The sequence below is a fragment of the Pantherophis guttatus genome, chromosome 8 (assembly GCF_059756535.1).
Source record: "Pantherophis guttatus breed Tessera chromosome 8, ASM5975653v1, whole genome shotgun sequence".
Lineage (NCBI taxonomy): Eukaryota > Metazoa > Chordata > Lepidosauria > Squamata > Colubridae > Pantherophis > Pantherophis guttatus.
In genome coordinates this window covers 71,338,588-71,353,058 of record NC_142070.1, presented here as the reverse complement: position 1 = coordinate 71,353,058, position 14,471 = coordinate 71,338,588, and the positions used below count along the sequence as shown (strand labels likewise).

At 42.2% G+C, this 14,471-nt stretch overlaps 1 protein-coding gene and 1 long non-coding RNA gene across 12 annotated transcripts in view; one reads left to right on the top strand and one right to left on the bottom strand.

The window, feature by feature from the left end:
* Nucleotides 1-6,240: 6,240 nt before the first annotated feature.
* Nucleotides 6,241-7,693, bottom strand: LOC117662084 (uncharacterized). Its single transcript, XR_004590275.3, has 2 exons — nucleotides 7,611-7,693; nucleotides 6,241-6,414 (listed from the first exon to the last, which is right to left on the bottom strand). It is a non-coding gene; the product is annotated as an uncharacterized LOC117662084 (long non-coding RNA).
* FRYL (FRY like transcription coactivator) overlaps nucleotides 7,186-14,471 on the top strand; it is a 171,041-nt gene continuing 163,755 nt past the window's right edge. For 8 of the 11 annotated variants that reach the window (XM_034411349.3, XM_060690832.2, XM_087875302.1 and 5 more), the window contains exon 1: nucleotides 7,186-7,527. The gene's annotated coding sequence lies outside the window, so the exon portion shown is untranslated. Of the gene's footprint in view, nucleotides 7,528-8,056; nucleotides 8,704-9,253; nucleotides 9,272-14,471 lie in introns of those variants that run through there. The other 3 variants (XM_087875306.1, XM_060690836.2, XM_060690838.2) reach the window with 2 other exon arrangements.

The window sequence follows — 14,471 nt, the reverse complement described above, 5'->3', positions numbered from 1 at the left end:
CCTCCCTGCTTCCTGACTCAAAAAGGTGGGGGGGAAGGGGCAACAGATGGGGAGGGGGGAATCTCTATCATATACTTTTTTAAAAAGCCAACCCCAGTGAATCTGGTGGGTTTTTTTTTTCAAAACAGGCAAGATCTGCGTTTAAAATTAATACCCCCATTTCTGCTGGGCTGAAAAATAAGACGTGTGAATTTGTAAATAAGTGTATGGAAGTTAAGTGTCTGGCCTTAAAGCTAAAATTGTCATGGGGTAATGGGACTTCATGGGGCATCCTGTAACTTCTAAACCAGTCAACAAAAGCTGAAGAGATCCTAGCCCCTTTTGTAGGAAAAAAAAAATATTAATACTAGGACATCTAATACAACTTGAGGGTGCCTCTGTGCCTGTAGATGAATCAATGGCCACATCATGAGGACACTATTATTCCTTTAGAAACAGTTAATGAGATAATTGGTGCCAAGATTAGCAAGATAGGGTACCAGTGAATATAATTGCAGTGTCAACTGCTCTACTTCTGACCTTTTTGATTCTTGATTACCACTTTGGAATGCCACTCATTGATCCTTGATTGCCAGAATGAACTGCTTGTTGATTTTGACAAGGTGTAAGGACAGGGAGGGAGGGAAGGAGGACAGACATTATACATAAAGATTCGTTTTTTATCATTCACTTTATTGTAACATCCATTTTAAGCACTGTCAAGGAAGAAATGACAAATGAACAAATCAAACCTAAACGTTCTTCAGACCTCTGTAGTCTGCAATCGTAAATTGATTAAAATTATTTAATAAAATATTATTTCATCAAAATAATATTCTAATTTTCTAAATATGTCTGTTGCTTTCTGTTAATGAATAGTAAGATTAAACACTGGGGGTCCCAGCATAGCAACCATCTACTTTGTTACGGTGGGACTCTTCTGAACTCGATCTTTAATGTACGTAGACTTTCAGACAGCTTGCTAACCTATTTACTGGTAGCTATTAAACTTAATCCAGCCACTCATCTCAAGTACATGACTCTGGTCAGCTAAGAATAATTAAAATCAAGATTAAAATATGAACACACTAAGAAATTACATATATTTATTTATTTATTTTATTCACATTTATATGCCGCCGCTCTCCCAAAGGACTCGAGGCGGCTCACAACAATAAAACGACAACGGTAAAATGAAATAGAAAAATAATTCAATTAAAAACCCAACAATTAAAACTGAATTCCCAACAGATCAGGAGATTTGTTGAAAAAGCCATGTCTTCAGGTCGCCGCGGAAGGAGCGGAGGTCGGGAGCTGTCCGGAGCCCAGTGGGTAGCTCGTTCCAGAGGGTTGGTGCAGCCACAGAGAACGCCCTCATCCTGAGTGCCACCAGCCGACATTGTCTGGCCGATGGCACCCGAAGGAGGGCAGTCCTATGTGAATGCACTGGGCGCAGGGAGGCCGGTAGGAGGTGGTCCTGCAAGTACCCCAGGCCCATGCCATGAAGGGCTTTATAGGTGAGAACCATTACCTTGAAGCGGATCCGAAGGACCACTGGCAACCAGTGCAGCTCGTGCAGGAGAGGTGTAACACGGGAGTAATGGGACGCCCCGTAACAACCTGCGCAGCCGCATTCTGGACCGGCTGGAGCCTCCGGGTGTACCCCAAGGACAGCCCCATGTAGAGGGCATTGCAGTAGTCCAGACGAGAGATAACTAGAGCATGAGTGACTGTCCGGAGGGCATCCCTATCTAGGAAAGGTCGCAACTGGCGCACCAGGCGAACCTGTGCAAAAGCCCCCCTGGTCACGGCCATCAGATGGTCAACTAAGGACAGCCGCAAATTCAGGAGGACGCCAAGATTGCGAGCCCTTTCAGAGGGAGTAAGCCACTCCGCTCCCATCAGTAGTAATGGGGCCGCTAGCTCCTGGGATGCCGGCATCCATAGCCACTCCGTTTTGGAGGGGTTGAGTCTGAGCCTGTTCCTACCCATCCAGACCCGCACTGTCTCCAGGCACTTGGACATCACGGATATATGGCAGGTGAGACGGAAAAAAATCCAACCAACTCTATGATACAACCATGATGTATACTCTACTACATACCAAGGGCCACGAGCTCTCTATCGAAACCAGGTCTTCAAGAACTTACAAAAGGCCAGCATCCAGCAGGGTCAGGGCTAGTTCTCAATATACATAGCATCCTGACAACTTTTCCTATCTTTGAATTCTCAGCCATACTTCTCCCGGCTTTTGTAGACATTCTTGTCCATATTGACTTAATAATCTTGTCTGGCAAAAGCATTAGTCATCCCAACTCAGTTTCTCTCTAATATTCCCTGCCTATTGGATATTATATCCCTGCTGGTCCCAAAATTAACACTGAATGTAGCCGAATGAAACAAAAATTAATAAGCAGTTGACTAATTTTACTAGCTTTCTATGCATATTCTTCATGGTTAATATGTCTTCTCTTGCTAAAAATAAGCTTGGAAGTTGGGAGTGCTGGACCGGCTTTGAGGGTTGGGGGATGGAGGGTTGGGTTCTCCTCCATTTGCTTGAATACCTTTGAATATCACCTGCAAGTTACAACTGGTCCAGAATGCAGCAGCAAGCATAGTGATGAGTTTAACTATACAATACCTCTCTTGTGTGTTGTACTGGTTCCCAGTTTCTTCCAGGTGCAATTCAAGGTGCTGATTATCATCTTTAAAGCCTTGCATGGCACAGATTACCTGCAGAACTGTCTGTCTCTAAGGGCATTTAACGGTACCTGTCCTACCAGATCAGAAAAGGTGAGCACGTTCCAAGTCCCTTCCCTTAAACATTGCCACTTGTCTTTTCCGTGGTAATCCAGGCTCAACTCTTCTACCTGAAGTTTGGCAGGCCTCTACCTGTCTAGCCTTCTGAAAAGTACTGAAGACCTGGATTCCCCCCCCCCGCCCCGCCCCCCGCCAGCTCTGGGATAGGGTGAGGTAGGGGAGAAGATTTTTTTGAGGAACTGTCTGTTGGAACTTTGTTGTAATAGATTATTGGGAGCTTCCCAGAGTTTGATATAAGATATAAATGTTTTAAACAAACAAACAGGGCACAGAATAGCCTTTTCTACTAATCAGGGTTGATTGCAGAAAAGTTCTTTTCAAGCATCTGTCATTTGGATCATAGGAAAAAAATCACACATAGCATATAATTAGCAGATTTGTATGGAAAGAAGTGATCGATAGTTGTTTGATCCAATCAGTAGTGGGTTTCAATTTTGGCCGCTAACGGTTTGCTCGGGGGTGCGCGCGCACTCGGACGCGTGATGCTTTTGTGCATGTGCATAAGCTTCTGCGCATAGAGACGTCCAGGAAGGTGGGCGGAGCCTCCTGCGCCGCCACTACTGGCTCCAATGTATTTTTAAAAATGAGAGATTACATACATGAAGAATAAGAACCAAATTATACAGTGAAAACCAATCAAAGCTTCTTGTTAATTCCTGAATGTATAATATCCCTCTTTATGTTGGTCCAATAGAGATCCTTATAGCTATGTCAAACCTACACAATGCTGCTATTATAGTGTAGACATAAATTTAATATAGTCACCTCACTTTTCAATTAAATCAAAAGGATACACTTTGACGTGTACACCCAGATATATTTAGGTGATGGGAAAAGCTGCTCACTATTTATGAACTATTGCAAAAGAAGCATACTTCAAGCCATTTAAACTACTGGAATTCCATGAAATCTCCCTGAGAAGATCTACAAATGTTAATCTAATAAGGAACCAGTTAGTGACGTATTTTCCAGAGTACTATAAATAGTATGAAAAAACAAAGCTGCAGGCCGATGTGGCTGATATGAGTAAGGAATTTCCTTTTCCAACAGTGGATTCACCATGCTAATTATGAAATTCGTATCCTGAGATTTTTCAGTTGAAGTTGTTTGCTGCTGGCCTCAAAATATTACTACCAGCAATTAAAAATCAACTGATTTGTTTATTCCATTTGTTTTGGTACATTTGTTCACTTGCAGTTGCATACAGTAAGGCATTTTAAGCCATACTATTTTCAAAATATCCTGAAGAACTGTTTTTTTTCCCAGGGCAATGAGTTGGAAGGTTTTACACCTCTATGGACTGTTTTTGATTGTTTTGAAGTTTTGAAGCGGCCTCTAGGGCAATATGTTTTATTATGTAATAGGTACAATGCACTTTATTTAGATAAAGATTAACAGAGTTGGAAGGGACCTTGGAGGTCATCTAGTCCAGGGGTTGCCAACCTTTCGGACCTCAGGGACCACTAAATTCATAATTTTAAATCCCATGGGCCACTAATACAATTTTTTTAAAAAGATAAATAGTATTTAGTGCAATATAAAAAATGCAAATAATTTTTCTGCATACCACCAAAATTTTCTCGTGGACCACAAGTGGTCCGCAAACTACCTGCCTTAGGTGAGAGAGCATAGTAAGACGAGGGAAGCAATATAAAATTGCTGGCAACAGCTGTTTTAGAAGGCTTGAAAAAGGTAAAAAAATCAGAAGGAATCTGGTAGCAACCTTTTGCCACTAACACATTTTATTAAAAGGCATAAACTTTTGCGAGCTATAGCATTATTACTATATGCGTATCTTTGTAAATACTTCCTTTAAAATGAAGAATATTTGGTGGTTTCTTTTATTTTCAAAACTATATTGTAAGATTCTTATTTTGGTTATTTATTTTTATTGCAATTCCTCAATGTATTTATTAATTCAACTTCTATAATTTAATTTATAAGTGAAATATAGCAGTTACCATGACAGGAATTTCTGCACTGCTAATGAAACAGTCACCAACCATTTCATTCATTGACAGAAAATTCTAGTGACAGATAAATAACGGTACCCATTGCTGATCCCAGTTCTTCCACAAATAGTTTCTGTTCACCTGTTCTCTCCCTAAAGATAATGCAAGACAGAGGCTAACAGTCTTGCAGCTACCCATGGATGACTACTTCAATACTAGTATAGCTAATTTAAACCTGTCTCATTCGTAGACTACAGATGAGATAATGGCAACATTATGGGACATGGAAAAAAAAGATGTTGCCAGGTCATGTTGGGACTATGCTTAAGTGCAAGTGGGCAAATTGTCCATATTCATGAATGAACTGACATAGAGTTTCCTATGTCCTAGAATCATGTAGCATTTATTTTATTTGCCCTAATGTATCCAATAAATTGATAGTAATTTCCTTGGGTGGGTTTCAGCAGGTTCTGACCAGTTCTGGAGAACCAGTAGTAAAAATTCTGACTGGCCCCGCCCTTATCTATTCTCTGCTCCCAAGTCCCAGCTGATCGGGAGGAAATGGAGATTTTGCAGTAATCTTCCCCTGGAGCGGGGTGGGAATGAAGATTTTACAGTATCCTTCCCCTGCCATGCCCACCAAGCCATGCCCACCAGGCTATGCCACACCCAAGCAGCCACACCCACAGAACCAGTAAAAAAATTTGAAACCCACCACTGGTCCTCAGTGATACAAATTATTAGGTGCTAGTCTAATCTGCCCTGCTTGTCTCACTGCCCCATTGCCTAGCTCTTCACTCCTGACTCTTGTGTATATTTAAAGGCTGTATCATTTTGGGAAGCAGCTATAAAACTTATGTACAAAGTCCAACTTAGTTTGTACATGACATTAAGCTGCTGATGAACAATTATTTAATAAAGATGCCACAGTTGGCTGGCCAGCTCAAAACCCTAATACATAAATCATGATTTACAAGCTAGGGCACCTTGGTTCACCTATCTCATTAATTAATTGCTTTGGTTTTGGTTTACTTAGCATGACATGTGAACCTTCCATTGGAAAGTAGAACTAGAAACTCCTCAGGAAATACCTCTTGTTCTAATTGTGACAGTGGACTATTCTTCATAAAATATACACAGTTCCATTTTTATTTTGGTTATTGTCCAATGTTCAAATTCTTTGATGCAATACAGAACAAAAACAACTATCAAAGTGGGATATGACTCATCAAGAAAAAATATTTAAAAGTTCAATACAGTGGAAATTTGGTTAAGAATTTTGTGTGCTAGGAGAATAGGTGCTCATTAAATGTGGACTGAATACAAAAGTATGCTGAAGTGGCTTAGTCAAGGATGAATTAATGAATGTCAAATTGCAAAACAGGTATCTGAAGAAAGAGCAAGCAGATCCTGAGGGAGGGGAAGACGAGCAAGTTGTAATTGAACAGAACGAATAAGGTTCTGTGCGCCAATTTAATGGAAATCACAATTATTTGCAAGAAAATATTTATATTTTCTTTCTTATCTCTTGCCTTTAACTTCTTTCAGAGTTTTGCATAAAATTGCTCTGTTGGATAAATAGGTTCGTAAGAAAGTCTGTACATTGTAGTGTTTTGCTGTTTTTCGCTGCAAAAGTGTAATACTGCAACTGTTCTTCAGAATTCTGCAAAAGAGGAGATAAAAAAAAAAGAATGAATGAAAACCAAGGTAAATTTACACACTTTGCCTATCAGCAAGAACTATTGTTTAGGTAGCTGCAAATCAGTTAAGGGACTCTTTTTGTTTTTTGTTTTGTTTTTATTTTACCTCAGTTTCTCAATCTTGGGAAATTTAGGTGTTGGACTACAACTCCCAGAATTCTCCAGCCAGCGTGCTGACCAGGGGATTCTGGAACTTTCAAGTCCACACACCTTACAGGGGTCCCCAAACTTGGCAACTTTTAAGACTTGTGGACTTCAACTCCCAGAATTCTCCAGCCAGCACAGCTGCGCAGGTGTGCAGCACAGCACAGCTGGCTGGAGAATTCTGGGAGTTGAAGTCCACAAGTCTTAAAGCTGCCAAGTTTGAAGACCTCTTGCCTTAAAACTTGCCAAGGTTGAAAAAGTCTCGCTTTGCAACAGGAGCTCGGTGGTCCCTTCACTCGTGGGCAAGGCTGGTGAAGTCGAGGAGTGGCTTCCCTATCGACCAATGGCAGGGAAACGAAACGTGCCGAAAGCACCAATGGCGACGAGCATTGACAACCCCTTCGATACGATTGGCCGTCCCTCGCCTTTGCGTCCGGGCTGGTGGGGGGGCGGGGCGGAGGTACGGTGTGGTGGTTTCAGACTCGCTCTGTCCCAACCAGCCAATCCGAAGGAAGGAGGAAGGCGGCGGACGGAGGAGTAGCGTGGCTCCCGGCGAATGAGCGAGCGCGATGTTTGTTCCTGTTTGAGAGAAGCCCGCCAATCGGGAAGGCGCCGGGGGCGGGGAAACGGTGCTGGGCTGCCGAGTTCTCGAGAGAGAGAGAGAAGAAAAAGGAGCGAGGAGAGAGAGAGAGAGAGAGAGAGAGAAAAAAAGAGCCCCCGAACGAGCCTTCCCGTCGCTCTCGGATCCTCAAAAGGACCCACAGCAACAGGCGGCTGGCTGGAGGGGGGCGGCCATGCAGGTCGCCGGCATGGAGGGGGAGTCTCTGGGCTAAGTCCCCGAAGCATCCACCACCCCGGGAGGAGAAGAAAGCGCCTTCTTCAGCTCGGGGGGGGGCGGCGGGTGGGAGGAGGACCGCCGCCGCCGCCGTCAGGTAAGGCGCCACCTCAACGCAGAGCACCTTCCAAACTGTGTGCGTGAGGGGAAACGGCGACGCGATGGGGAAAGCCGGCCCACCTGCTGAGGAGAAAGAGAGAGAAAGAAAGAGAATTATCCCGTAGGAGCCGGGCAAATATCATCTCCCTCAGCGTCAGTCTTCCTCCTCCTCCTCCTCCTCCTTCTGCTGCCGCGCGGCTTTTGTTCACTTGGCGGGGGGGGGGCGCGCGCGACGTGGGGGGGCTTTGCCTTGAGGCCGTTATTTTCCCCCCCCTCACCCCGCCCCTCTTGTTGCCCCTAGAAACGGGAGGAGGGAGAGGCTTCTCCTTCAGTTTCGGCCAGCTGAACCCCCCCCTCCTCCTCCTCCTCCTTCTCCACTCCCCCCCCTCCCCTCTGCAACGGCGCGCGCGCTGGTCCTCCTGGCGGGCCGGCGCGAGCGTGTGAGGAGGACGCTCCCTCCCTCCCACCTCGCTGTTTTTCCTAGACGCCGCCCGCCCGCCAACTTTTTGCGGGGGGGGGGAGAAAGTGAGCTGTGGAGGGCGGGTGTGTGTGTGTCCGCGAGACGGCTTTCCTCCTCCCAAGCTGGATTGTTGTTGTTGTTGTTGTTGTTGTTTTCTCCCCACTCCTCCCCACCAAACCCCCCCCACCCTCACTCACTCCGCTTCTCCCCCCCCCCGCGCGCGCGCGCCCGGAGACACGCGTGAGGATGTGGGCGTGACCTTTCCTCGCTGGCCCCGTCGTTCCGGCTGCGGTCGGGGCCGGCCACTCCCAAAACGGTGGCTTTCTTTTTTTCCGGAGCTGAACGAGCAAGCCTCTCTTTAACCCACCGACCCACCCTAAACATCCCTTGCCCGTGGGACTGCGGTGGGTGGAAAGGAGCTCCCCCCCCCCCCCGTGAAGCCAAAGGACGGAAAAGAAGAAGAAGGCCGGTTGGCCGTCCGGCGTTGGGAAGCGTGGGTAACTGCGCGACACGTGTGGCGCCGAGAACAAGGGCTCTCTGTGGAGGGCGAATATGGGAACGGCGGAGACAATGGGTCTTTCTTAACGCTCTTCTTCCACAGGCCTGACTTGCGAAGATGCGAAGGATCCTTTTTTAAAACCCCCCCCCTTCTTTTTGGAGGGCTCCTTGGTGCTTGCTTGTCCTTCTTGCAGACGTTTCATTGCCCCTGACTAGGTAAGATCACCAGGGCTAGTAAGGAATAGGGTTTGCTGTCAATTTATATTCCGGTGGCTTCCCCTGTCAGTATTGGTGGCGGAGGTTTTAATAAAGGAGAATATTTGTAATGAAGGGTCCTTGGTGCTCTCTGGGCTTCCTTGGCCTCTTGCAGATGTTTCGTTGCCCCTAACTAGGTAAGATCGCCAGGGCTAGTAAGGAATGGGGTTTGCTGTCAGTTTATATTCTGGTGGCTTCCCCTGTTCATTATTGGTGGGGGGAGGTTTTAATAAAGGAGAATATTTGTAATGAAGGGTCCTTGGTGCTCTCTGGGCTTCCTTGGCCTCTTGCAGACATTTCATTGCCCCTAACTAGGTAAGATCACTAGGGCTAGTAAGGAATAGGGTTTGCTGTCAATTTGTATTCCGGTGGCTTCCCCTGTCAGTATTGGTGACGTTGGTCTTGGAGGTTCAGTATTGGTGGCGTTGGTCTTGGAGGTTTTAATAAAGGAGAATATTTGTAATGAAGGGTCCTTGGTGCTCTCGGAGCTTGCTTGTCCTCTTGCAGACGTTTCATTGCCCCTGACTAGGTAAGATCAGGGCTAGTAAGGAATGGGATTTGCTATCAGTTTTATATTCTGGTGGCTTGCCTTGTCGGTATTGGTGGGGGTGATCTTGGGGGTTCCAATAAAGGAGAAGGTTTGTAGGTCAGGGTAGGAAATGAGGTGTCCTAGGGTGCTCTCGGAACTTGCTTGTTTTCTTGCAGACATTTCATTAAACTAGGTAGCATCATCAGTGCTAGTAAGGAGTGTGGTTTGCTGTCAATTTATATTCTACTGGCTTCCCCGTCAGTATTGGTGGCGTTGGTCTTGGAGATTCCAATAAAGGAGAATATTTGTAATGAAGGGTCCTTGGTGCTCTCTCAGCTTGCTTGTCTTCTTGCAGACATTTCATTACCCCTAACTAGGTAACACTCATCAGTTATAGTAAGGAGTGGGGTTTTCTGTCAATTTATATTCTACTGTCTTCCCCTGTCAGTATTGGTGGGGGTGGTCTTGCAGGTTCCAATAAAGGAGAATATTTGTAATGAAGGGTCTTTGGTGCTCTCTGAGCTTGCTTGTCCTCTTGCAGACATTTTATTACCCTAACTAGGTAACAGTCATCAGGGCTAGTAAGGAGGGCTGTTTGCTGTCAGTTTATATTCTGGTGTCATGCCTGGGTGGGGGCGGTTTTAGGGATTCTTTGCTTGGGCTGTTTACTGTTAGCTTATTTGGCAGTTTCTTGATTGGGGTATTGCTTACTTGGTCTGAAGTTAACCTTGGAGTTAATCCATGCTGATCTGGGTGCTGAATACTGGTGAAGAGGTGCTGGAGTCTTTTTGTTCTCTTTTGGGCTGGTTCATTGTCTCTTGCATTGTCTATAGATGTTGTTAATGTCTATGTGTCTGTTGATTCTTTTTTAAATTCTTTTTTTTTTAAGTTGCAGGGATATGGCATGGCTCATTCTGAAGAAAGACCCAGCAATCTTTAGGGTGTGCGTGCTATTTGTTTTGGGTCTGGGTGTGTAGTGCAAGGATACCAAAGATGCTAATTGTGACGAGTGGAAATTAAACATTTTAGCAAATGCTCCTCTCTTCCTCCTCCTAAACTGAGAGTTTATTCCTTCCTGAGTAAATAGAAATCTGTTGTTGTTGTTGTTGTATAAATAGGTGCTCAGAGCATATTTTATAGGGAATATGTGTTCTAATACACTGGCAGCTGTCTGCAACTCACCTGTAGGAGAGACTTGAAGATTTCCAAATATGGACTCAAAACTTGGTTCCAGATTGTTTGTTTCTCATACGTGATGCTACCATTTAGTGGAAATGCTCTCTGTAGACCTTGTTCACAGTTAGAAACTTTAAGATGTCTATTACTGGCATTACAGTTCTTGTTTTGATATTGAAATGATGTATGGGTGGTAACATATGAACAAATGGTAATAAGAGGTGGGGTGTATTTCCTTGAAGTTTGAAATTGTTGGTGCTTTGTGTTTCTTCATAGATTTGCTTGGGATAGGAATTGCTGTTTTCCCTGGCATGTTTTCTTCCAGATCTTGTATGATGTATTTCTTATGAGAAGAAAAATAATATCTTCTGTCCCCCATCCCACCTTGTCTTCAGTTTAATGATGCCCTGATGTTTTGCTTTTATTTCTTATGGGAAGAAAAGTTGGAATTCTAGTACAGTAAGATCTGGAGATCTATATATTTGCTGCACTTCAAATATAATTGTTATATTTGCTGCACTTCAAAATAATTGTTTTAAAGTGGATTTGTATATAATCACACATACACACACAAAATAATAGGTGGTGTTATAGACAAGAATTTATTTGGACTGAGAAAATTTTTGTTTGCACATTATGTTACTATATTACAGTGCTCTTACTGCAGTTGTAACTACAGTAAGCTATATAACAGGCTTTCAGAATCTCAGAAAGTAACAGAAGTACTAAAAACAATAACAAGGATCAAATCCAGAGATGCATTGGGTTGGGTGTGGTTAACACCAATTGATACAGTGTTTTTATAGCTATGAAATGATACAGACATTACATTTATAGTGAGACATTCTAGTTTTTAGGGTGATACTTACCAATATATGAGGAGTTATTTTTTCAGTTGACAAATAATGATGTGAACAATATAGTCTAAAAAAGAAAAATGGAACAAGGACGAATAGACTTCTTTATATTGTTTGTATGGGTGTTCCTCAACAATAACTTGTTCAATGACATTTAAACTTAGCAGTGGCTCTGAATGAGTGGTACTTCAGACAGTCTTGTAGTTACAATTGCAGTGGCCTTGCAATCACATGATTATGATCTGGGTGCTCAGTGATTGGCTCACAATTACCATGCAGTATCCCACAGCCATGTGATTGCCATTTGTAACCTTCACTGCTGGCTTCTAACAAAGTCAATAGGAAAACCGGCAGGAGGTCACAAATGGTGACCACATGTCATCACACTTTACAATTTTGCTTAAGGATGACAACTGGGAGGGCTGTTACTAAACAATGTGGTCACATGATGTCACATTTTACGGCTATGTTACTTAGCAACAAAAAGTCGAGTTCTAATTACCATCATCAACTTGAGTACTACCTATTCATTATATTTAAATGGCCTTTCAGCTATTGTCACACTAACTTATTAATTTAGTATGCCACCATAAAGTTATACATACTACTTGTATGTTGCAGTACATATAACTTGATTTTATTTTCAAATTAACTATATTGTATATTTCTTATTGGAACATCAAATAACCCCAGGGCCCAACTCCATAACCATCATAAATATGAGCCAGTTGCCAAGTACCCGAATTTTGATCACGTGATCATGGGATACTACAACAGTTGAGTGTGAAAACCAGCCATAAGTCACTTTTTTTCATTGCTGTTGTAACTTTGAAAAGTCACTAAATGAATGAATATAAGTGAAGAACTACCTGTTTTCTATTTTCCTGATATTTATTTCTTAATATTTGTGGCTCATAGATCCTTTAACAGTTCTAGACTTCGAGTCTGCTCTAGATATTAGCATTAACTTTTGCTTACATTTTTTCCTGTATTCATGTTGGTGCAATTATTTATAACATCATTACAGATGATAAATGACTATAATGTCTACTTATAGCAGGGTTCCCTTTTTTCTGTTTAAAAGCGATTGAAGGCAACAATGTGAGATCAACAGAGTATTTGATTGTACAATGCTTAGTATATTCCACCATATTCACAAAATTAAGAAGTGCCAAGCTAATTCCATCATAATATTGACTTCTGGGTTACAGTATGATATTGAGTGGACAAATTTGAAGAAATAAGGCATTTGATAAGGCATTAGCATACATAGAAGAATGCTGTATATCAGGAAATACTGTTCAATAAATAATTTGCAATGCAAAATAGATCTTGACACTGTTAATACAATGGTTCCCAAGGAATTATAGTTCCTAGGGAAATATAAGCAAAATACCTAATTTATTTATCATTTTCCCTATTAAATGAGTATCTCCTTTGAACATCACTTTCACTGGAAAATAGTTTGAGTTTGCTTACATCATATTTATGAAAATGAACTTGGTTGTATGCAGAAGTTCTTAACATGGTTTGCTTACATGGTTTTTGGAGCTGTTTATTTTCAGTTTTTTCATTTAACTACTAAACTACGATTAGGAGCCGTGGTAGCACAGTGATTAGAATGCAGTATTGCAGGCCAGGCTAACTGCCTGTAGCCAGAGGTTTGATCCTGAGAGGCTCAGGGTTAACTCGGCCTTCCATCCTTCCAAGATCAGTAAAATGAGAACTCAGATTGTTGGGGGCAGTCTGCTGACATTTGTAAACTGCCCAAAGAGTGCTATAAAGTACTATGGAGCAGTACATAAGTCTACGTACTATTGCTAATGCTATTAATCTGATTTATAGAAAAATGCATGAATTGTGCTTAAAAATGGCTGACCATCACTTAATCATAATCTTTATCCCACTAATATTGTCCAAATCAGATGCAAGTTATAGTAGAAGGATCTGGTTACTTTAAGTAACCTACCATACTTACTTTGGATTTCTCTGTATTGGTGGAGACAGCAGCCAGGCATGGGTTGTACTCGTCTGTTCAGTTTGAAGGACTAAGTCTGTCAAAGTTATTAAGTCCCGTCTCTGTTGCTAGGGATTCCAGCTTTTGACTCAGTCCTTCAGACTGGATGAACGTGTCAAGGGTTTTCTCCTCCATTCCTGGATATTAAAAAAAAAAAACCAATAGCATCACTATATTAATGCAATTCCCTCAACACTGTCAAACTATTCACTAAGTCTGCATTACTATTACTATTAATCTTCTCATCGTTCCTATCACCCATTTCCTCCCACTTATGACTGCACGACTATAACTTTGTTGCTTGTATTCTTACGATTTACATTGAAATTAATTATTTCCTAGTATGATTTGATTGCTTATTTGTACCCTATGACTATCACTAAGTTGTAGCTTATGATTCTTGAGGAATGTATCTTGTCTTTTTATGTACGCTGAGAGCATATGCACCAAAAACAAATTCCTTGTGTGTCCAGTCACACTTGGCCAATAAAGAATTCTATTCTATTCTATTCTATTCTATTCTATTCTATTCTATTCTATTCTATTCTATTCTATTCTATTCTATTCTATTCTATTCTATTCTATTCTAATATAGTTGTTTCTTGAAAAACATTGAGGATAAACACTCCTCATTCTTCACATCCTATCTTATATCTGGTAAGCTGCTTTCTGTATTTTGGAGAGTGAATGTGCCTAATCAGATACTTACTAGATTATTTATTGTATTTATATCCCATCTTTTCTCAAAGCAGCTCAAGGTTGTGTATATGGCTGTCTTCCCTTCAAATAAGGGAAGAAATGACATGAAGATTTTCTCACTACAAACTTCATTTCCTGATACTTGGCATATGGTATGCGGTCATGAATTGGTTATATATTCAGTTCTCCATCAATTTGTAAGTATCTATATGTAAACTCTGAACAATTTTGCCATACGGTCCCAAGGAAAAGTAATATTACTTTCTGTTCCTGTCATGGCAATCGGAAATTGCCTTGCCAAATAGAGACAGAGGTCCTGAGTAAAAAGCCCGAAGTTGTCTCTAGTCTAGACAGAGAGAATTAATACTGTGGTTGAATAAGAGTTGGGAGTGAGTTGAGCTAGGAGGCTGTATGGTCTGGGGGTTGTGAGTTGCTTAGGATCATTATATAG